The following is a 25,725-nucleotide window of genomic DNA, read 5'->3' as shown; positions in this document are numbered from 1 at the left end:
TACTGCGATTTAAAAAAAAAAAATAAAAGAGAGAGAGGGAAGGGGGGAAATGCATACACTACACCCTCGAGTCATCGCGATGCATTTCTTGGGCATTAGCTTGTGCTTTTACAACTGGTCTTCATCAAAGGGTTTTCATCTGCTCGCCAATGTGTCATCTGTCCTAATAACTCCCGATGAGGACGCATTCCTTTCGGCGTGATTTATGCTTGCTTATCATTTCCTCCTTCTCGGGGGTGGGGAAACTGCTCTACGAGGCAGCTCAGCCCACGTAGGGATCATCACTATGCAGCCAACTCTGGAAGCCAGCATTAGGAAGCCAGCTAATGGCTCTGTCCGCAAATGACCCCCCTGTGAGACTGGGACACGTGTGCTCACTGTCGATGGTAGAGACTAGATAAGATGGGGGAACTCCTGTCCCCAGGAGAAAATGCTGGGTCCTCTGATAGCTCTTGGACTCACTTTCCATTAGAACATCTTTGGGCGGAGGACGGTGCGGGTCTTCACGCACCACCCAGCTCGTCCCTATGGAGGGGCTCCTGGGCTCAGGGCACTGTGTGGGGCCAGGATAAGCCGTGAACAAGCCGCGATTCCAGTGTGGCCTGAGCTTGCCCAGGGCTGGTGAGAGGAGCCTCGCACACAGGGAGTGGGGTCCTCAGCCTTCCCCATCTTTCTCCCCGGGAGGTCCACCAGCCCCTGTCCTGCCCTTGGACTTGAGGGCGGACCAGGCACAGCCAGATGCTGAGGGCCAGAGTGCCAGGCGGGGAAGTCACAGCCCCTCACCTGGCCCTGCTGTCTCTCTGGTGGAGCCGTGTGCTTGCTTCTCCTAGGCTCCCCACCCGCCCTCCTGGGCAGGACTATTCACCCCACCAGGCCCATCCCTTCCCTTGGAGGCCCAGACGATGCCAAGCCATGGGAGCACAGGGCCAGCCTGGGCTCTGCCCGCCTGGGTCTGGGTCCCGGCTCTCTCCCTGATCAGGTGCTGGGCCTCAGTTTTCATGTCTGTAAAACAGGGAGAGTAACAGCATGCAACTCACAGGGCTGGTGTCAAGAGTGAATACGATAACGTAGGTGAAAATGCTTAGCATGGATCTGTGCTCCATCCACATCAGCTGTTCCCATAATCATTCAGCTCCAGGGCCAGCCTGCCGCCCAGTCACTTGACCTGGCAACTCCTGAGAGCGGAGACAAGCTCCTTCTCAACCTGGGGACTCAGTCCATCCCCAGGGGACACTGTCTTGCCTCCTGCCCTCCCCTCCTCACCTTGCACACAGGGTCCACCCCCTGCAGTCCTGTTGCCCAGTATGGATCTCAGACGTGCCCAGCCCCCTCCCTGGTGCTCCCAGACCGTCACTCCTGCCCTGGGATTCCAATGGCTGGCCCACAGGAGCTGCCACGTCCCAGGGGAAAGAGCCACCAGCTGCTCTGCCGTCACATTCCCAGATCTCCCCGGAGCCACTGGGCACGTGGCCATCTCCGGGAGCCACCCTTTCCTGGTGGGCATCTTCTCACATGGGCAGAAATCATATCAAGACACCAGGCCTCAAAAATGTCCCGACAAAAGGTAAAACTGTAATTAGAGGTAATCTCCCCTCCCCGACGTCGGCCCCCTCTCAAGGATCAGAGCACGTACATTCCGGCCATGAGCCACCCTGGGCATGGAGGCGTGTGGGGGGCGGGGCCCTCTGGGCACTGCTCTCCAGCCACCAAAATGGGGGTCATCTTGGACAGCTTTGGGGTGTGGTTTCTCCAGCAATGCTTCATTCCTGGGGGTTCCTAACCCGGAGCCCCAGCTCAGGGCAGCCTCGCCGCTGAATGCCACTCATCAACGTCATGTGCCTGGTGGGGCTTCCTTTGTTTCCCCTCGTTGCTCAATGGGGGTTTGTGAGACTTGATAACTGAACACGGTCCCTAGGCTCTGACCGACCTCGGGAAGCAGAGAGGGCTCCCTTTTATCCCAGGAAGCAACCTCAGGTACGGGATAACCCCAGACTGCGTCCTGAGTCAGGTTCACGGTTACACTCAGCCTCAGCCTCCCTCCGGCTCCAGCCCCTTAGATCACACACACGGTCCTCACAATGCCATCCAATAAGGCTCTTTAAACATTCATAAGGTGTTGATGGTCGTGATAGTCAAGTTTAAGAAAACAAACAGCAAAGGTTTCCAGGAAAACTGATTTAGAAATCCCAACAGAAAACGAAGGCGTCTATGATGCCCTAGTTTGTAAAATGAACACCCAGACATGGCTTCCCTCACGCAGCCAGAACCCCTCAGGACCACAGGCTGCATCTTACCCTTCTCTGAATCCCAGCAAAGCACCCGGCTCCGTGAGGGCTGTGTCCAGGGACAGCTGAGTGACAGTGCAGAGGGGATGAGGCTCATTGCCCAGACCAGAGGCATCTACACAGAGGCAGCAGATGTCTGGGGGGCACACGGGCCCGAGAGTGATGGCATCACCTCTGCTACCCCCACCAGGAGCCACTTCCCATGCAGTGTGGACTGCTGGAGGGCTTCCTGGACAGGAGGTCAGGAGCAGTGCAGGGTGGGAGGGGGGCACTGGTGCGGTCTATGGGGCACTTCCCACCCAGGCCAAGAGCAGCCTCTTTGGGTCAGTCCTCCCTGGAGACTGCTGACACACCAGCCTGGTCCTCCCTCCATGGGGGCCCTCAGCTCTGCTATCTGCTCAACTCGCCTGGGACACTTAAAAGAAAAACGCTGATGCCCAGAGAAAAGTAAATCAAGTCAGCCTCCCCACCTGGGGACTCTTTAAGCTCTCCAATAACTCCAGTGTGCAAGCAGGATGGAGAACCGTTGGTCTAACACACAGCAACCACATTTTCTGAATGAATGAACGGACACACATCAAAGCCAGAGTTCCACGGCCCTGCAGCCGTACAGTAGGAATTCCAGTGTACCAGGAAGCAACCTCCACCTGGAACTTTTGGTTCAGTTTCCAGCCCCACGACTATCTGAACCACGTGCACTTAGGCAAGTGCCTAAACCTCCGTGCCCTTAGGGTCTCCACGTGTAAAAAGGATAAGGTGACCCTTGAGGTCCCTGCGTTCACTGTACCCTCAAGGGTCTGGCACTCCCTGTGCGCGAGGCTCAGGTCTGGGTGCTGGGGATTCGGCTGGGACCACACCAGATCTGTCCTCCTGGAGCCTACTTTCCAGCAGACGGCCTCCATTCCATTTACTTCCACGCTGGAAGGTCTATGAATCTGGGATTCTACTTCATTTATCTGGGCAATAGCCCAGTTAGGGACACAGAGATTGTACCAAATGAAAAATGAAGAACTGGAAGAAAAGTTCCCCTGAGTCATGGGAGGGCCTGAAAATGATGGAGATGAAGTAGGAGCCATAGGGGATGGGGAGGTGGTGAATGTATCCAGAAATCTCTTTCATACTATTATCAAGATTGCAAAGGCTGGTTCTTTAAGTACCATTTCAGCATATTTATTCCTAACAAGTAGTGTTCCTGCGGCTTTGAAAGGGCAGAAACTGTAATAATGATGATAGTGAAGGGACTTCTGTGGCTTTAAACTCTCCACTCATCCACTCTCGGCAGCCACGCATCCACTGCCCACCCCCCGCCGCCCAGTGCTTCCTGGTCCGCTTCTGCATCCCTGCCCACAGCCCCCAGCCCCTCTCCCGTGAACATTTATGCCTCTGCGTATGTGCTACCAGACAGGATCATCCTACACTTGACAGCGACCACCTGACCCTGATGTGTCTGCAAAATACACTGACACAGAACAGTCACCATGCAAGGACAGACCAGGAAGGAGTGATGTAAGACAATGACGTCCTGAGGCCGAGATGTCAGTTACACTCACCCCAGTCTTCTCACAAAAAAATGCTTAAATAAGTAACCTCGGAACATCTGCGTCATGTGCAGTTCTGGAATCAAATGCTCCAGTTGTATTGAGATAGCCTTCCCTGCTCAGAGAAAGCAGGAGCTGCTCTGATTTTAGCAAAGTAACCCTTTCTGATCCAAATAAAACTTAGAACAGAGAAGACCTTCTGTACGCACATAACAATCTATTATTTTCCCCAACTTCCTCAGGTTCACAGAAGGGGTAATGTACATCTATGCTGTATTTTAAAAAAGTTTTGTATTGACTCTTTAAATAAAATTCTATGTACAACAATAAAAGAAAAACGGGGAAATATGACCTGTCATGGCAATCACATAAGAATTATATCATATATAAAATACTACAACTGCTTTGTAAAATAACTTTCATCTATCAACCGTGGAGATGGCAGGGGAATAGAACTGTCCTCATTTTATAGAGGTAAGAATAAAGATAAAAATATATAAATGCATAGACTAGAATTTTTTAAAAATCAGCCCTTCCACAGATTCGGGAAAGACTCAACTGAACAAATAATGCCAGGCATTTATAAGCAGCAGGTGACTTTTTAACCAGAGGTCTTGGATTTCTGGACAAAGGGAGGTGCCCTTATGAGCACAGAGCCTGGGGACAGCTAGGAAGCTTGGTACCTGCCACAGTTGCCAAGGTTAAGGGCAATCCCAGAGAGATGATTTCTCAATTTTCACAGTGAGAAGACACCAAAAGGATCTTTGACCATCATATATCTACATATTTGTATTTATATTTGATTTACACAGATGTGTATACACACCATGGAAACAGTCCACTGTCTACTTACAATACTTAATTTGTTAGTTCGGTTACATATTTAAGATGTATTGCATAAGTTAATTATTAATAAGCTTTTCTGCATTCTCACAGCTCACAAAACACTTTTGTTTGAAATCGTTGTCATCCTTGTGGTCTTTCTGAGTCATCTAACAGTTCTCTAGCATCTTCACCTGCATCTGAAAGCCTGGGATTCAGTCATTTCCCCCTAATTATTTCTTAAACTCCTCCACTTCACTCCAGCTCCATGGCCTCCGTGCTGGATGAATCCCACCAACTTTTTTTTTTTTTTTTGCGGTACGCGGGCCTCTCACCGCTGTGGCCTCTCCCGTTGCGGAGCACAGGCTCCGGACGCGCAGGCTCAGCGGCCATGGCTCACGGGCCCAGCCGCTCCACGGCATGTGGGATCTTCCCGGACCGGGGCACGAACCCACGTCCCCTGCATCGGCAGGCGGACCCTCAAACACTGCGCCACCAGGGAAGCCCCCACCAACTCTTATGTCATGTCTCCACGGGCCTCTGACGCCCACGCACGATGTCCTACATTTCGTTCTCAGCACGAAAGTCAGGGTATCATTTTTAAAGTACAGGTTGAATTCTATCGCTAGCCTGCTTACGGCCTTCGGCGGCTACCCACAGCGCACAGGACAGAGTCCTATCAAGGCGCTTGGTGGGGTCTGGTCTTTGTCACCCCTTGGCTGGCTGCCAGGTCATTCTCCAAGCCTCCGCCATCTGGCCCTCAGCCAGCGTCTCCAGACACAAGCTCAGCCCCGCGCGGGTCTGTGTGTCTCTGTCTGCTCTGCCCGAAACTCTCCTGACTACTCCCACAGGTGATGGTGCCTCCAGCCTGCGGGCCTTGCCTGGCTTGCCAAGACCAAGACCTCTTTCCTCCTCTTGTTTACACCCTCAGGAGCAATAACAGTTTAACTCCTGACTTGTAGCCTTACCCGCTTGACATCTCTCTGCCCCACGAACCTGCAAGTTTTCAGGGGACAAGACCTTCTCCTTTGTTCCCCACTGTACCCCAGTGTTTGTACAATGCTCGCCGTATAAGGGGAGGGCAAAAATATTGGTTGGATTAATAACAGCAGTACCAGCTAACATTTAAGGGACACTAATTATGCCTCAGGATCTATGCTAGGTCCTTTCATGGATTGTTGCTTTAATTCTTCAAACAAAAGGATGATCTTGGTGAGCCCCATTTTACAGACATCAAACTGAGTCTTTACAGAGCTCAGTTCCTAAAGTCACACAGCGCAGTCCGGTTTCATCAAGGTGATCGATTCCTGGCCAAGTGCTTCCAATTTATCTAGTAAAATAATAACCTTCTTGGCTATTGAAGCAAATGTGACACAGAAGAAAAATACCTTAAAACAAAGAAGGTCTGAGAAAACAAATCAGGCTCAGTAAAGTTGAATCCTAAGTCCACAAAACGAGTTGTAGCCCTTGGGGCTCCAAAAATCCTCTTTTCAAGATTTTTGCAAAGTTTGTTTACTAAGAAGAGGCATCACATGTTTTCCCTAATAACAAAAACAGTAAAGTCACTCATTTTTGTTTATTTGTTTGTTCACTTACAAGTTCTCAGGCCCATGATCTGGTCTAAGATAGTAAATATTTTACAGGGGAAAATGCAATGCTAATATCTGATACTCGGATGTGAGCGTGACTTCCTGGCTTCTCTTGTTCTCCATCACACTGGCCTTGAGTAGTCCTCCATCACCGTCCACACATGGGTTTGTGAGGCAGCAAACACCAGTTCCATCGACCCAGATGGCTGATCTCTTCCAGAAAAAGTTTTAAACCCCTCATAGTATGATTTGGTGGGCCAAACACTTAATACTGAAAAAAGATATATTTAAACTAAACTGAAGGAAATAGAGTTGGCCCATTAGTGGTTGTAGGAAGCAGTGGACATGCTACAGTGAAGGGTTCTTCAAGAACTTAGAAATAAAGGAAAGAAACATTTACTCTTCGGGTTAAACTAGTAAATCAATGAAAAAGGGAGGAATTCTGTCAATTATACTTCAGAAACAAATGAACTCGTGGAAAGAGAAACCAGAATTGTGGTTACTAGAGGCGGGGTGTGGTGGCTGAGCTTTAGATGAGGGTGGTCAAAAGGCGCCAACCTCCAGTTATAAAGTAAACCAGTACTAGGGATGTAACGCACAACACGACAAAGATGATGAGCACTGCTGTACATTACAAATGACAGTTGTTAAGAATAAATCCTAAGAGTTCTCATCACCAGGAAAATTTTTTTCTATTTCTTTAGTGTTGTATCTAAACACGATGATGCGTGTCCACTACTTATCGTGATAATCATTTTATGATGCCTGTAAATCAAATCAGTGTGCTGTACACCTGAAACTTATACAGTGCTGTATGTCAATGGTATCTCAGTAAAACTGGGAAAAAAAGCGGCAGAAGTTCTGGAATCCGCAGAAGTCCCCCTTAAACAATGAGCAGCCTTCCAGGTCTGAAGCTGGAAGGTGAGGCTGGAGCCCTCGGAGGCTTGGCTGAACTTGCGGGCCAGCAGGAGTCTGCCGGGGATGACCACAGTGGCCAAAAGAGGGACGTGTGAATGGAAAAGGCAGCTCTGAAGAAATCCAGAGTGGGATGTCCAATGACACAGACAGGAACAGGGAGGGCTTATCCATAGATAAGCGGATAGAAAGACACCAAATGTGGAGGCCACCAAGGTGCTGTTCCCTAGGACAGGGGCCCGTTTTGGGGCAGGAACGGCTTACTGGGCCTTGCTCTGCCCTGAATTGATAATAATTTGAAAAGACACGTGCACACCAACGTTCATAGCAGCGCTATTAACGATAGCTAAGATATGGAAACAACCTAAGTGTCCATCGACAGATGAATGGATAAAGAAGACATGGTACATATACACAATGGAATACTACTCAGCCATAAAAAGAATGAAATGTTGCCATCTGCAGCAACATGGATGGACTTGGAGGGCATTGTGCTCAGTGAAATAAGTCAGACAGAGAAAAATAAATACTATATGACATCACTTATATGTGGAATCTAAAAAATACAACAAACTAGTGAATATAACAAAACAGAAGCAGACTCACAGATATAGAGAACAAACCAGTAGTTACCAGTGGGGGAGGGTAACATAGGGGTGGGAGAGCAGGAGGTACAAAGTACTGGGTGTAAGACAGGCTCAAGGACGTATTGTACAACATGGGGAATGGAGTCAATATTTTGTAATAACTGTAAATGGAAAGTAACCTTTCAAAATTATATTAAAAATTTTTAATTTTTAAAAATTAAAAAAGATTTTTAAAAGAGCTAATTTATTCAGCATTATTATAGGCCGGGCACTGGGCAAAATGCCCTAAGAGAATCACATAATTTAATCCATCCCAACTCTAGGAGGTATTATTCCCATTTTATAGATGAGGAAACTGAGGTTCAGACAAGTGTTTGACGAGAGTCCCACAACGAATAAGTAGTGTGGAAACTTTGAGTCCAACCTCTCCCTCCAGGGCTGTGGCTTAGCCACCTGACTGTCCCCACCATGCACCACTGGATGGCTTATCCTTCTTCTGGTCCTGATCATAGAGATGACTGCCCAGGGCTTCTGAGAATGAATTCCAATCTAAACGTCTGTCACATGTGAGTTTGATCCTTGTGACTCAGACCTCGTAAGTTCTGTCAAGAATAATTTCTGGATATGCAAAGTCAAGATGACCTTCCCGAGGTCACGGTCCAGCCTTTGAGGTTAGCTGTCACCCCAAGTGACCAGGTAACACCTGGGTCCCACCGTCTGTAAGGGCACCAGCAGTTCTGCCGTACACGTTGCCTGACCAAGTCGTCTCCGCTCTGCTGCCCAGATCTGTCCTGGGAAAGTAGAACCGATTATCGGGGGCCAGTACTCCAAGCTGCCTGCTGAATTATCTGTGATCACAGGCGAACCTGAATGCAAATCTGCATTTGAAAAGTTGATGCCCATTCCTGCCTGTGACTCTCATAAGTCAGAAACGCTCAGCGTTTATAGCAGAGCCCAAAGGGATAGCTGTTGGGACAACCCCAAACACTTAAAAATTCTATATGGGAACCAAGAAAACATCATGTGAGGACAGGAGATTGGAGGAACTAATCGCTGATTTTCATCTGGTTCTCATTTAGAAAAATTGGACTACTGGGGAAAAGGGTAAAAAAAATTGGAAGCAAAAAAACATTTAAAGGCAAGCAGATGCCCCATTCTGAACACGGAGAGCTTTGTGCTCACAATTCTACTCTTTCCTTAAGGCCAGTTAATTGTTCTGATAGCTTGTCAGGCTGTAAAGAAGGCGACACGGAAAACTGACAGACAATGGGGGATTATGGCCACAGTACCATAGAGAAGAGCTGTCATTCAAAACCAGAGATCAGCAGTCTTAAGACGGATGGGGTCTGCTGTGGTACCGTCCGCCTCTGTCATGACACCCTAAAGGCACCATGAGAGACCACCCATACATCACACCAGAAAATATATAACTGTGTTGTACGTCTTATATATTTAGTTATATATTTATGTAGATATATATACACAATATATATACACATACATACACACATACTATACGTATTGGTAAATTTAAAGCAACTATGATTATACTTAGAAAAAGGCAAACGTTACTCAGTTCTTTGGAGAAGAAGGCGTGACAAAGATTGGAAGAGTAAAAGCAGTATAATGTTTATCTAATTTCCCTAATACATTAATCAGAAATCTTAATTTATCCATACCCACATAGTGAGTATTTGTTTTAAGTCAATTCAGACCAGTCTGCCCTTTGCTGGCCTATAAAATGCAGGTGCATCGAAGACTGAGAAGGACAGGAATCCTGTGTCACTCTGCTTTGTAGCCCAGCCCCCAACACAATGTCTGGAACATTGTTGAACGGATGAACGAATGAACAAACACAAATGAATAAACAGCGCGTGTGTTATGGACAGCATCAAGTATTTTAACATCAAAGTGTGAAAAATAAAAATGGCAGAACACATCCCAGATCAAAAGTCTTTTTCTCCACTAATAGAAAAGGACCGATAACATTTTGTAATACATAACACATAAATGTCGGAAGGAAGCAACGTTCAAATTTTACCTTCTCAGGAGCCCTAATTTCTGTTTCTAAATCAAAATATACAGATTCTTTTCAGTGCATACGTCACATTTACACTGATGTAGAATTTTTTTGAAAAGTCACTGAAAATATAGCCTGAATGAAGAGATCTTTTCTAAACATGGCACACTGGTCACTGGTTCAACCTGATAAAATGAACAGTTGCATTCCAAGATGATGGATATCATGTAATATTATATTACATAGGATGTGTGTGAGGATATATAAGTGTTTTTATGTAAGTTATGTCAGTATAGAAATTTAATTACAAATACATTCTCAGAAATCCCACTCTTTATATTTGTGTTTGCTTTCACTATTTCCACTTACAGGAATCCCATGCCAATGATTAAAGAAAAAAAAAGATGTTAACTCATCAAAATTTTAGTCAGTTCTCATCCTTGGCAACAAACAGTGATCCTTTTCCTTAAGCTCCTTCCAATGACAGTGCCCTCTGCAAATCAATTAGGATTTCTAACCAAGGAAATCAGAAGGGAAGGAGAAAAGAAACGTGTTCAAAAGGAGCAGTACGATAGCTCTTTGTGGACAAAAAAGTGGGTAGGTCACAAAAAATAGTGTTTAATTTTTAACACTATATAAAAGAATGTGAAAAACGAACACTAAAATGAGCGCTCGTGTACCCATCACTGGGTTTAAGAAACAGAACATAACTAGCATCCTGGAGGCACCTTGGTGTCTTTCTTCTATCACCATATTTGTTTTTAAAATAATTTTCAAATTCTTTAAGGAGATTAAGGTTACGATCATGTACCAGTAGGTGATGAAGGTTGTCTGACTTCCATCAAGTGCCGTCTACACCCGAGGCCATGGGGTCGCTTCCTCCATTAGGTACTTCCTGCCAGGTCTCCATCCCTGGGTCTTCCATCCCTGCCTCATCGTGTTGGCCTTGAGTTTCCCCTGAGTTCACACATTTCCCTCTGATATGTAACCTCATGTTGAAAACTCCCAACAGACGGGCTGTTCTGGGTGCAGAGATGCATGCTGGAATTCTCAGGTCTCAAGGGAGAAGAGGTCAGTGCCACGTGGAAGGAGTTACAGACTAAAGGTTTCCTGGCTCAGTAAAATACCACTAAATAGGAAACCTTGGCTCTCGTAGGAATTGTTCAATTGATCTCGACGCTCAAACACAATATGCTCTACATGACTCCTCATCTAGTACTAGAAGTACAATTTCTCCCAGTATGATCAGTTCAAGAATTCCTCTGAGTGAAGCAAGTACATATGCTAATTCAGGAAATTACTGAGGCCACAGATCTTGGAGTGAAAAGGTGCCCTTTGAAAACCCTCCGATCCAGGCCCCAAGCTGATATGGCACCGTTATCTTCAGATTACAGAGGCGAGAAGTAAGGAACACAGAGGTTGATGAACTTGCCTAACCTTACAAATCTTACAGAGTGAACCACGCTTCCTTCTCCACGGAAGGAGGAGACTAAATCTTTTCACTTGAAAAACTAGTAAGTAAAGCAATGACAGGCATACAGCACTCTTCCCCATATGGTCAACTTCATAATTTCTATCAATATGAACTAGAATCACTGCTCTGAAAACAGAATAAAATGCAAAAGCATTAGTTTGTCAGGGGAGGGGATATTCTATACATCTGGAGAAAGTCAATTAATTAATTTGTGTCTCTTTTTAGTAACCTTGATTCTTCTCTAGACTATGACAGGACATAAACCAATTAATTAATTAACAAATTAATAATATATTGCCATCTATAACAAGGATTATACTTAGTTTCTAATTTGCAAAAATTACTTTGGAAAAAGTGTCTGTTTTGAATAATTTTCTAAACAAAAAGAGATTTGTGCAATGTCTACATAGGTAATCTACGGTCCAATGTAAAAATATAGGCTTTTAGATGGAGAAGTGTCTTTAGAATACAAGGAGTAATGTAAATCAACTCATAAGCATCACTCTATTTGGTAAGATAATTTATTTGATTCATAATTTAAATGTATTTAAACATAGTTGTTAAATTGTAGGAACAGTACTTTTATTTTTTTTTTTTTGGTACGTGGGCCTCTCACTGTTGTTGCCTCTCCTGCTGCGGAGCACAGGCTCCGGACGCGCAGGCTCAGTGGCCATGGCTCACGGGCCCAGCCGCTCCGTGGCATGTGGGATCTTCCCGGACTGGGGCACGAACCCATGTCCCCTGCATCGGCAGGCGGACTCTCAACCACTGCGCCACCAGGGAAGCCCAGGAAGAGTACTTTAAAAATTTTTTATTTACTTTAATTTATTTTTGGCTTCGTTGGGTCTTCATTGCTGCACGCGGGCTTTCTCTAGTTGTGGCGAGCGGGGGCTTCTCTTTGTTGTGGTGTGCAGGCTTCTCATTGCCGTGGATTCTCTTGTTGCGGAGCATGGGCTCTAGGCGCACGGGCTTCAGTAGTTATGGCATGCGGGCTTAGTAGTTGCACCTTTCAGTAGTTGTGGCTCACGGGCTCTAAAGCGCAGGCTCAGTAGTTGTGGCGCGTGGGCTTACTTGCTTCACAGCACGTGGGATCTTCCCAGACTAGGGCTCGAACCCGTGTCTCCTGTATTGGCAGGTGGATTCTTAACCACTGTGCCGACAGGGAAGCCCCAAACTGTAGGAATAGTGCTTTTTACATTTAAGGTAATTATATATTTTTTTATTTAACCAACCTCCTAACATTCTATATATTTTGTAAATATTAAAGTACAGTAGCATCAGGACTTTACTAAAAATATTAGTAATTCCTTTCTTTGTGAAAACTGCACATAAAAACCGTATCCCAGAGGAGCTTCAACCTGGTGGAAGAGTAAGACGGGGAGATCACCTTCATCCCCACAAATACATCAGAAATACAACTACATGTGGAACAACTCCTACAGAACACCTACTGAACGCTGGCAGAAGACCTCAGACCTCCCAAAAGGCAAGAAACTCCCCACGTACCTGGGTAAGGCAAAAGAAAAAAGAATAAACAGAAACAAAAGAATAGGGACGGGACCTGCACCAGTGGGAGGGAGCCGTGAAGGAGGAAAGGTTTCCACACACTAGGAAGCCCCTTAGTGGGCAGAGACTGCGGGTGGTGGAGGGGGAAAGCTTCGGAGCCGCGGAGGAGAGCACAGCCACAGGGGTGCGGAGGGCAAAGCGGAGAGATTCCCACACAGAGGATCAGGGCCGACTGGCACTCACCAGCCCGAGAGGCTTGTCTGCTCACCCACCAGGGTGGGCAGGGCTGGGAGCTGAGGCTCGGGCTTCGGTCGGAGCGCAGAGAGAGGACTGGGGCTGGTGGCATGAACACAGCCTACAGGGGGTTATTTAGTAAGCCATGGCTAAACAGAAGGGAGTCCGGGGAAAAGTTTTCTTGCCTCTTTGTTTCCTGTTGCACGAGGAGAAGGGATTCAGAGCGCCGCTTAAAGGAGCTCCAGAGACGGGCACGAGCCGCGGCTAACAGCGCGGACCCTAGAGACGGGCATGAGACGCTAAGGCTGCTGCTGCCGCCACCAAGAAGCCTGTGTGCGAGCACAGGTCACTCTCCACACCTCCCTTCCGGGGAGCCTGTGCAGCCCGCCACTGCCAGGGTCTCGGGATCCAGGGACAACTTCCCCGGGAGAACGCACGGCGTGCCTCAGGCTGGTGCAACGTCACGCCGGTCTCTGCCGCCGCAGGCTTGCCTCGCACTCCGTGCCCCTCCCTCCCCCCGGCCTGAGTGAGCCAGAGCCCCCGAATCAGCGGCTCCTTTAACCCCGTCCTGTCTGGGCAGGAACAGACGCCCTCAGACAACCTACATGCAGAGGCGGCGCCAAACCCAAAGCTGAACCCCGGAAGCTGTGTGAACAAAGAAGAGAAAGGGAAATCTCTCCCAGCAGCCTCAGGAGCAGCGGATTAAATCTCCACAATCAACCTGATGTACCTTGCATCTGTGGAACACCTGAATAGACAAGGAATCATCCCAAATTGAGGAGGTGGACTTTGGGAGCAATGATCTATATATTTTTTCCCTTTTTCTCTTTTTCTGAATGTGTATGTGTATGCTTCTGTGTGTGATTTTGTCTGTATCACTTTGCTTTTACCATTAGTCCTAGGGTTCTGTCTGTTGTATTTTTGTTTTTTTTTATTACTTAAAATTTTTTTCCTTAATAATTATTTTTTATTTTAATAACTTTATTTTATTTTACTTAATTTTATTTTATCTTCTTTCTTCCTTCCTTCCGTCTTTCCTTTCTTTCTTTCTTTACTTCTTTCTTTCTTTTTTTTTCTCCCTTTAATTCTGAGCTGTGTGGAGGACAGGCTCTAGGTGCTCCAGACAGGCATCAGGGTTCTGCCACTGAGGTGGGAGAGCCAAGTTCAGGAGACTGGTCTACAAGAGACCTCCCAGCTCCACCCAATGACCAGCAAGCTACAGTGCAGGACACTCTATGCCAAACAACTAGCAAGACAGGAACACAACCCCATCCATTAGCACAGAGGCTGCCTAAAATCATAATAAGGCCACAGACACCCCAAAACACACCATCAGACATGGACCTGCCCACCAGAAAGACAAGAGCCAGCCTCATCTACCAGAACACAGGCACTGGTCCCCTCCACCAGGAAGCTTACACAACACACTGAACCAACCTAAGCCACTGGGGACAGACACCCAAAACAATGGAAACTACGAACCTGCAGCCTGTGAAAAGGAGACCCCAAACACAGTAAGTTAAGCAAAATGCGAAGACAGAGAAACACACAGCAGATGAAGGAGCAAGGCAAAACGCACCAGACCAAACAAATGAAGAGGAAATAGGCAGTCTACCTGAAAAAGAATTCAGAATAATCATAGTAAAGATGATCCAAAACTGTGGAAATAGAATGGAGAAAATACAAGAAACGTTTAACAAGGACCTAGAAGAACTAAAGACCAAACAAACAGAGGTGAACAACACAATAAATGAAATTAAAAATTCTCTAGAAGGGATCAATAGCAGAATAACTGAGGCAGAGGAACGGATAAGTGACCTGGAAGATAAAACAGTGGAAATAACTACTGCAGAGCAGAATAAAGAAAAAAGAATAAAAATAATTGAGGACAGTCTCAGAGACCTCTGGGACAACAATAAATGCACCAACATTTGAATTATAGGGGTCCCAGAAGAAGAAGAGAAAAAGAAAGGGACTGAGAAAATATTTGAAGAGATTATAGTTGAAAACTTCCCTAATCTGGGAAAGGAAATAGTTAATCAAGTCCAGGAAGCACACAGAGTCCCATACAGGATAAATCCAAGGAGAAACATGCCAAGACACATATTAATCAAACTATCAAAAATTAAATACAAAGAAAAAAATATTAAAAGCAGTAAGGGAAAAACAACAAATAACACACAAGGGAATCCCAATAAGGTTAACAGCTGATCTTTCAGCAGAAACTCTGCAAGCCTGAAGGGAGTGGCAGGACATATTTAAAGTGATTAAAGAGAAAAACCTACAGCCAAGATTACTCTACCTAGCAAGGATCTCATTCAGATTTGATGGAGAAATTAAAATCTTTACAGACAAACAAAAGCTAAGAGAATTCAGCACCACCAAACCAGCTTTACAACAAATGCTAAAGGAACTTCTCTAGGCAGGAAACACAAGAGAAGGAAAAGACCTACAATAATAAACCCAAAACAATTAAGAAAATGGTAATAGGAACATACATTTCGATAATTACCTTAAATGTGAATGGATTAAATGCTCAAACCAAAAGACGTAGACTGGCTGAATGAATACAAAAACAAGACCCGTATATATGCTGTCCAAAAGAGATCCACTTCACACCTAGGGACACATACAGACTGAAAGTGAGGGGATGGAAAAAGATACTCCATGCAAATGGAAATCAAAAGAAAGGTGGAGTAGCAGTTCTCATATCAGACAAAATAGACTTTAAAATGAAGACTATTACAAGAGACAAAGAAGGACACTACCTAATCATCAAGGGAGCAAGCCAAGAAGAAGATATAACAATTGTAAATATTTATGCACCCAACATAGGAGCACCTCAATACATAAGGCAACTGCTAACAGCTCTAAAAGAGGAAATTGACAGTAACACAAACATAGTAGGGGACCTTAGCACCCCACTTTCACCAATGGACAGATCATCCAAAATGAAAATAAGTAAGGAAACACAAGCTTTAAATGATGCATTAAACAAGACGGACTTAACTGATATTTATAGGACATTCCATCCAAAAACAACAGAATACATATTCTTCTCAAGTGCTCATGGAACATTCTCCAGGATAGATCATATCTTGGGTCACAAATCAAGCCTTGGTAAATTTGAAAATTGAAATCATATCAAGTAGCTTTTAAGTATCTTTTTTGACCACAATGCTATGAGACTACATATCAATTACAGGAAAAAATCTGTAAGAAATACAAACACATGGAGGCTAAACAACACACTATTTAATAACCAAGAGATCACTGAAGAAATCAAAGAGGAAATTAAAAAAAATACCTAGAAACAAATGAAAAAGAAAACACGATGACCCAAAACCCATGGGATGCCACAAAAGCAGTTCTAAGAGGGAAGTTTATAACAATACAGTCCTACCTTAAGAAACAAGAAACATCTCAAATAAACAACCTAACCTTACACCTAAAGCAATCAGAGAAAGAAGAACAAAAAAGCCCCCAGAGTTAGCAGAAGGAAAGAAATCATAAAGATCACATCAGAAATAAATGAAAAAGAAATGAAGGAAACGTCAGCAAAGATCAATAAAACTAAAAGCTGGTTCTTCAAGAACATTAACAAAATTGATAAACCATTACCCAGATTTATCAAGAAAAAAGGGAGAAGACTCAAATCAATAGAGTTAGAAACGAAAAAGGAGAAGTTACAACTGACACTGCAGAAATACAAAGGATCATGAGAGATTACTACAAGCAACTATATGCCAATAAAATGGACAACCTGGAAGAAATGGACAAATTCTTAGAAATGCACAACCTGCCAAGACTGAATCAGGAAGAAATAGAAAATATGAACAGACCAATCACAAGCACTGACATTGAAACTGTGATTAAAAATCTTCAAACAAACAAAAGCCCAGGACCAGATGGCTTCACAGGCAAATTCTATCAAACATTTAGAGAAGAGCTAACACTTACCCTTCTCAAACTCTTCTGAAATATAACAGAGGGAGGAACACTACCAAACTCATTCTACAAGGCCACCATCACTCTGATACCAAAACCAGACAAAGATGTCACAGAAACAGAAAACCACAGGCCAATATCACTGATGAATATAGATGCAAAAATACTAGCAAACAGAATCCAACAGCACATTAAAAGGATCATACACTATGTTCAAGTGGGGTTTATCCCAGGAATGCAAGGATTCTTCAATATACACAAATCAATCAACAGGATACACCATATTAATAAACTGAAGGAGAAAAATCATATGATCATCTCAATAGATACAGGGAAAGCTTTTGACAAAATTCAACACCCATTTATGATATAACCCTCCAGAAAGTAGGCATAGAGGGAACTTTCCTCAACCTAATAAAGGCCATATATGACAAACCCACAGCCAACACTGTCCTCAATGGTGAAAAACTGAAACCATTTCCACTAAGATCAGGAACAAGACAAGGTTGCCCACTCTTACCACTATTATTCAACATAGTTTTGGAAGTTTTAGCCACAGCATCAGAGAAGAAAAAGAAATAAAAGGAATCCAAATTGGAAAAGAAGAAGTAAAGCTGTCACTGTTTGCAGATGACAGGATACTATACATAGAGAACCCTAAAGATGCTACCAGAAAACTACTAGAGCTAATCAATGAATTTGGTGAAGTAGCAGGATACAAAATTAATGCACAGAAAGCTCCTGCATTCCTATCCACTAATAATGAAAATTCTGTAAGAGAAATTAAGGAAACACTACCACTTACCACTGCAACAAAAAGAATAAAATATCTAGGAATAAATCTACCTAAGGAGACAAAAGACCTGTATGCAGAAAAGTATAAGACACTGATGAAAGAAATTAAAGATGATACAAATAGATGGAGAGATATACCATGTTCTTGGATTGGAAGAATCAAAATTGTGAAAATGACTCTACTACCCAAAACAATCTACAGATTCATTGCAATCACTATCAAACTACCACTAGCATTTTTCACAGAACTAGAACAAAAAATTTCACAATTTGTATGGAAACACAGAAGACCCCAAATAGCCAAAGCAGTCTTGAGAAAGAAAAACGGAGCTGGAGGAATCAGGCTCCCTGACTTCAGACTATACAACAAAGCTACAGTAAACAAGACAGTATCATAGTGGCACAAAAACAGAAATATACATCAATGGAACAGGATAGAAAGCCCATAGATAAACCCACGCACATATGGTCACCTTATCTTTGATAAAGGAGGCAAGAATATACAGTGGAGAAAAGACAGCCTCTTCAATAAGTGGTGCTGGGTAAACTGGACAGCTACACGTAAAAGAATGAAATTAGAACACTCCTTAACACCATACACAAAAATAAACTCAAAATGGATTAAAGACCTAAATGTAAGGCCAGACACCATCAAACTCTTAGAGGACAACATAGGCCGAACACTCTATGACATAAATCACAGCAAGTTCCTTTTCGACCCACCTCCTAGAGAAATGGAAATAAAAATGAAAATAAACAAATGGGACCTAATGAAACCTTAAAAGTTTTTGCACAGCAAAGGAAACCATAAACAAGACCAAAAGACAACCCTCAGAATGGGAGAAAATATTTGCAAATGAAGCAACTGACAAAGGATTAATCTCCAAAATTTACAAGCAGCTCATGCAGCTCAGTAACAGAAAAACAAACAACCCAATCCAAAAATGGGCAGAAAACCTAAATAGACATTTCTCCAAAGAAGAGATACAGTTTGCCAAGAAACACATGAAAGAATCCTCAACATCATTAATCACTAGAGAAATGCAGATCAAAACTACAGTGAAATATCATCTCACACCAGTCAGAATGGCCATCATCCAATAATCTAGAAACAATAAATGCTGGAGAGGGTGTGGAGAAAAGGGAACCCTCTTGCACTGTTGGTGGGAATGTAAATTGATACAGCCACTATGGAGAACAGCATGGAAGTTCCTTAAAAAACTAAAATTAGAACTACCATATGACCCAGCAATCCCACTACTGGGCATATACCCTTAGAAAAGCATAATTCAAAAAGAGTCATGTACCAAAATGTTCACTGCAGCTCTATTTACAATAAATAACCAGGACATGGAAGCAACCTAAGTGTCCATCAACAGATGAATGGATAAAGAAGATGTGGTACATATATACAATGGAATATTACTCAGCCATAAAAAGAAACGAAATTGAGTTATTTGTAGTGAGGTGGTTGAACCTAGAGTCTGTCATACAGAGTGAAGTAAGTCAGAAAGAGAAAAACAAATACCGTATACTAACACATATATATGGAATCTAAAAAAAAAAAAAAGAAAAAAAATGGTCAGAAGAACCTAGGGACAGGTCAGGAATAAAGACGCAGACCTACTAGAGAATGGACTTGAGGACATGGGGAGGGCGAAGTGTAAGCTGGGACAAAGTGAGAGAGTGGCATGGACATATACACACTACCAAATGTAAAACCGATAGCTAGTGGGAAGCAGCTGCATTAGCACAGGGAGATCAGCTCGGTGCTTTGTGACCACCTAGAGGGGTGGGATAGGGAGGGTGGAAGGGAGGGAGACGCAAGAGGGAAGAGATATGGGGATATATGTATATGTATAGATGACTCACTTTGTTATAAAGCAGAAACTAACACACCATTGTAAAGCAATTATACTCCAATAAAGATGTTAAAAAATATTAAAATAAATTAAAAAATAAAAATCAACTACAATGAGACATCATCTCACACTGGTCAGAATGGCCATCATCAAAAAATCTACAAACAATAAATGCTGGAGAGGATGTGGAGAGAAGGGAACCCTCTTGCACTGTTGGTGGGAATGTAAATTGATACAGACACTATGGAGAATAGTATGGAGGTTCCTTAAAAAACTAAAAATAGAACTACCATACGACCCAGCAATCCCACTACTGGGCATATACCTGGAGAAAACTATAATTCAAAAAGAGTCATGTACCAAAATGTTCATTGCAGCTCTATTTACAATAGCCAGGACATGGAAGCAACCTAAGTGTCCATCAACAGATGAATGGATAAAGAAGAAGTGGCACATATATACAATGGAATATTTCTCAGCCATAAAAACGAAACTGAGTGATTTGTAGTGAGGTGACGGACCTAGAGACTGTCATACAGAGTGGAGTAAGTCAGAAAGAGAAAAACAAATACTGTATGCTAACACATATATATGGAATCTAAAAAAAAAAAAAAAAAAATGGTCAGAAGAACCTAGGGGCAAGACGGGAATAAAGATGCAGACCTACTAGAGAATGGACTTGATGATACGGGGATGGGGAAGGGTAAGCTGGGACAAAGTGAGAGAATGGCATGGACATATATACACTACCAAACGTAAAATAGATAGCTAGTGGGAAGCAGCCGCACAGCACAGGGAGATCAGCTCGGTGCTTTGTGACCACCTAGAGGGGTGGGATAGGGAGGGTGGGAGGGAGGGAGACACAGGAGGGAAGAGATATGGGGACATATGTATATGTATAACTGATTCACTTTGTTGTAAAGCAGAAACTGACACACCATTGTAAAGCAATTATACTCAAATAAAGATGTTAAAAAAAAAAAAGAAAGAAAGATATAGCATTCAGTAGGCAACTGGTAGAATCTGGAGCAATAATTGTTTGTCCAAAATACAGACCTTTAGTAGTCAAAGTCTATGCATGGAGTTAACAATTTTCTGCATGATGTAAAAATAAAAGGGGCAAAATTTAAACTAAGAAACAAAGAAGAAACAAACCAAAAAACCATATCCCAGAGCTCCCAAGGGAGCCTCTGTAACACTGATGTTTGTCATATGGGTGCTGCTTGGCCGCCAACATAGCACAGAGGGACCCTCCACTGGAGCCTGTCAGATTTTTCAAAGAAAACCAAGAAACTGACCAATAAAATCCTCTAGGCCAGTTGAGACCGAAGAGGTAGTCTTAGAAGGGCTGTGAAAACAACCCTCTGCTTAAATAAATCATCTCCCCAAATCATTTCCCTGCTGCGGAGGTTGGCTTTATATCATCTTCTATCTGCCACATGTTTTTCATAAGGAAGAAAATCATAAAAAAATAAAGAAACTCTTGTTCTCCACTTATGTTAAATCCACTTTATCCCACAGTGAAATCCACCAGCACACTGAGAGGAAAGAAGTGACTATTTCCTAACATTTTTAGATAGACGTCCTCTTTCTGTTTTTCTCAGGTGTACCTGAGCACGTGTGGCTAGCCTCTGCATCTTTTCAGGTCACAGATCTTTGAGGAATTTACTGCCGTTTTCCTTCAGTGTGACTAAATCTGCTTGCCAAGGAAACAGATGCTTTAATTTGCCGTCGTTGTTGCCATGGAAACAGCCCTTGAAGGGACAGGCAATGTCTGGACTCCAATTCAGACCTCTGGTTTTCATGCCAGTGATGCTGGGGCCAGATTCTGCTTTCCTATTCTACCCCCTGAGCATCTGCTTCCACACAGGATGCTGGGACGCATTTGATTTTTTAAAAATTTATTTATTTTTGGCCGCGTTGGGTCATCGTTGCTGCACGTGGGCCCTCTCCAGTCACGGCGAGTGGGGGCCACCCTTCCCTGTGGTGCGTGGGCCCCTCACTGCGGTGGCTTCTCTTGCCGTGGAGCACGGGCTCCAGGCGCGCGGGCTTCAGCAGCCGTGGCTCGTGGGATCCAGAACACAGGCTCAGCAGCTGTGGCTCACGGGCTCAGCTGCTCCGCGGCATGTGGGATCCTCCCAGACCAGGGCTTGAACCCGCGTCCCCCGCACTGGCAGGTGGACTCCCAACCACTGCGCCACCAGGGAAGCCCAGGTGCATTTGATTTTAAAAGGACAAGAAAATCAGAGTCTCAATGGAGTGATTTCAGAGTTAGGCTGAAACCTGCACTCCAGCAGCTGCTCAGGGATAGGCTCAGGCACACTTCTGCACCCTCATGGAGTCTGTCACAAATGTGGGTGCTCAACAAGAGGCTGTGGAATGAACCCCCAAGAGTGAGGTGCTAAGTCTGGGGAATACAGTGACTACCGACAGGCAAAGGCAGAGCAATGATTAGCGGTGTTCCCTAAAGAGTATCCTGCCTTTCCCCTCGGACCTCGGGGTAAACCAGGAGTTGATGGGGAAAAGTTCTTCTCTAGAAGAATTCCAGCTAACAAATGAAGGAACAATAGAATAAGAACATCACCCCCTTTGCTAGACAGAAACAGAGAACTGATCTAGGCGTTCATTGTTACTGGCCACTGACTCTGGCAGCTAAAGGTTGGTGCGGAGCTTTACAATGGAAGCATTAGAATGATCCCTGAACCCAGAGATCCATCCAACATCTCAAGAAAGAGACAAGCAGAGGTCACAGAACTCCTGATGTGATGCAGGAAGAGGGTGCAGCATCCCTCACAATGTAGTCCTGTCCAAAAACCAGAACCTGAATCTGCTCAAGGCTGTAGCTCTAACTACTGGTTAACAGAAAACACAGGGAACAAAGGAATGGGTGAGATGACACCATGGGGATGAAGTCAGCAAAATCATGAATGTGGAAAATTCTACTGGGCAAGCAACCTGGTTTCACTCACAAGGATTACAAGTTGTCAATTGCAAGAATTAAAAAAAAAAAAAGGAACCAGGAACCTATATATTAAAAAAAGACTTAGATGTAGTCATCAAACCAAACCAGTGTTTCAAGCTCTCCGCAGGGTTAGTTTTATTTATTGTCTCATGTGATCAGTGAAGAGTCATTATGTCACACAAACAGAAGCATCATGGTCTTTCTGTTGAGGACATGACAACTAGAAAAAGGCAAGAGACTTGCCATAAATACACCAGCCCGTATAGCACCTGCACACAATCACCCCTGGCCACCCGGCAGGAAAGGGGACAGTGAAATGACAACCACAAAGCCAGCATCAGCTCTCCCCTAGGCCACCAGAGACCATCTGGAAATGGTCAGGACAGCCATTATTATCCATCTGGGATGCAGTTCTGGAGAGGAACCCCGAGGACACAGCAGGGTTTTCATCAGCAAATCATACACCCACAGCACAAGAAGTGAAAGACGACAAGTGACGTAATTAAACGTGGAGACCCACTTCCACATCAAATGCCCTTTTCAATTCCTTCTAACTTCACAGAGGGTGCTCAAGGCTGCCACGCTCTCAAATTGGCACCCAGAGGGGCACCGTTTTGAAAAGGTTGATCTTAACTGAGTTAGGCTCTTTAAAGTTAAGGCAGGTTGAAGAACAAAAACTCTAAAAATGGTGTTCTGACCTTTTCCAGTGTCTGTATAACTTCAAAGACTGCCGTGAGGAGGGAAGCTCAAGGGAATTTAGTTCTTACCCAGGGAACAAAATTTAGCCCAATTAGAAAGATTTTAAATGTTCAGGCTGAGAGACTGGAACTGAAACCGGAAGGAGTTTGGTCTAGTTACAAGATCGCTGATGTCCGCGTAGCTGGCGTCAATTCCATGAGTCTACAGTCATGCTTAGAGAATTTTCTCCCATCCTTTCCTGACTTCTTCAAGGTGTAGAGGTGACCCCTCTGGTACTGCCCGATTCCCTACAGTGAGGGATGAAGCTTATTAAACTGCAGGAATTAGGCAACCTGAAGAAGTGTGTGACTCCCTGTAGGAAAGAACATTCCCACTGGCCATGCGTCAGCCAAGACCCCAAACTGGAAGGAGCTGGCCAGCTGGTGTTTCCTGCCAATCCCAGCAATGTCCAACAGACCCTCTTGCCATGATGGAAACATTCCTATAGCCAAATGGGATTACAGAGCACTTGAACCATGGCTAGTGTGACCAAGGAACTAAAGTTTTAATCTTTTAAGATTAATTTAAATAGCTTCGTGAGGTCAATGGCTCTCTAATTAAAGCATGAATATAGCTCCTTGAGGAATACAGAATACAGGCCCTATCACTGGGGATGCTGCTTCAATAGAGAGAAGCGGAGCCAGGCATCTGTCTTTGGAATAAGCTCCCCAGGTGGTCCTCAAATGCCCCAGACTTGAAGGACAGTAAGAGTCTGTGTGTGATCCTGGTGGAGGGGCATACCCACTGCATGGAGACAGATCATAAGAAGGACACAGAACTGGGCCTGGGAGCAAGCCCAAAGGCCACAGGCTCACCCCACCTGGCTCCCGCCTGGAAAATGCAGGAAGCAGTGACACTGCCTGAGGCTGCGATGGCCATTCAGATACTCTCGAGGCCATGGCCAATGTCTTGCGATGTTCCACCCACCGCAGGCGCATGGTCTCCAGCTCAGAGCCCCAGCCACTGCTGCAAACATCCATGGATCCCAAAGAAATGCCATGTCCACATGAGAACACTCCACAGGTCACCTCCAGAGTGGATTCTGTGAGGCCCAAATGTCCACCTTCCCCCAAGACCCGGAGGACCATGGCCACCACGATCCATACCTTTGTGTCCCCGGCCCCTGCTCAAATGGCAAGTTCTTGGTCCTTTCCTAGGGTTCTCTCTTCTGATCAAAGGGCATCACTGTTCTTCCAGCATTTCATGTATAAGAATTATCCCTGACATCTTCCTTTCCATATTACACCATACATTCGACTGCCCATCAATTTCTGTCCATTCTCTGTCCAGAACATTCTCATCTATTCCCTTCTATGAGAGTCAGTGCCCTGCTTACAGGCCTTGCTTCCATGAGGCACCATGGTTCTTAGGAGAAAATACAAGGTCTTATCATGGAGCCCAAGGTCCCACATGGACTGGTTTCCACTCTTCTCTCCCCATCTCCCTCTTGCTCACCAGCACATGGACCTTCATTTCTGAAACACTTCAACGCTCCTTCCCCTGCTTTTGGGAACTTTCCATATGCACATCCTTCTCTCTAGAACCATCTACGCTCTGCCCTCCTTTAACTGGCTCACCCCTGTTCATGTAAAGCGTAAATGCTGCTTCATTTCATGGTTCCTTCCTGAACCAGGCTGGGCCTCCTGCTTGTCTTTTTAGCTCTCAGCACTACTGTCATTCAGTATGGTCCTGTGATGACCTGTTTAGCATTGGGCTCCTTGACTGACCTCCAAGAGGACAAGGACTTTACCTTGTTGATGACTCTATCAGCAGGGCCAACTGTAGTGTCTGGTATGAAATAAATGTTTGTGCTAAAAATAGAGCTGCCATATGATCCTGTAATCCCACTCCTGGGCATATATCCGGACAAAACGATAGTTCAAAACGATACATGCACCCCTATGTTCATAGCAGCACTATTTACAATAGTCAGGACATGGAAACAATCTAAATGTCTATCAACAGATGAATGGATAAAGACGATGTGCTACATATATACAATGGGATACTACTCAGCCATAAAGAAGAATGAAATAATACCATTTGCAGCAACATGGATACAACTAGAGATTATCATTTAAATGAAGTAAGTCAGAAAGAGAACAACAGATACCATCTGATATCACTCATATGTGGAATCTAAAATACGACACAAATGAACTTATCTATGAAACCAAAACAGATTCACAGACATAGAGAACAAACTTGTGGTTGCCAAGGGGGAGGAGGTTGAGGGAGGGATTTATTGGGAGCTTGAGTTTAGCAGATGCAAACTATTATATAGAGAATGGATAAACAACAAGGCGCTACTGTATAGCGCAGGGAACTATATTCAATATCCTGTGATAAAACATAATGGAAAAGAATATGAAAAAGAATGCATATATATGTATAACTGAATGACTTTGCTGTGTAATAGAGATTAACACCACACTGTAAATCAACTATAC

At 44.4% G+C, this 25,725-nt stretch overlaps 1 protein-coding gene across 1 annotated transcript in view; it reads right to left on the bottom strand.

Moving 5' to 3' along the window:
- Nucleotides 1-25,725, bottom strand: part of ADAM12 (ADAM metallopeptidase domain 12) — a 390,013-nt gene that overhangs the window by 242,706 nt on the left and 121,582 nt on the right. The gene's annotated exons all lie outside the window — the stretch shown is intronic.

The sequence above is a fragment of the Phocoena phocoena genome, chromosome 16 (genome assembly GCF_963924675.1).
Source record: "Phocoena phocoena chromosome 16, mPhoPho1.1, whole genome shotgun sequence".
Classification (NCBI taxonomy): domain Eukaryota; kingdom Metazoa; phylum Chordata; class Mammalia; order Artiodactyla; family Phocoenidae; genus Phocoena; species Phocoena phocoena.
This window is presented reverse-complemented; position numbering and strand designations above follow the sequence as displayed.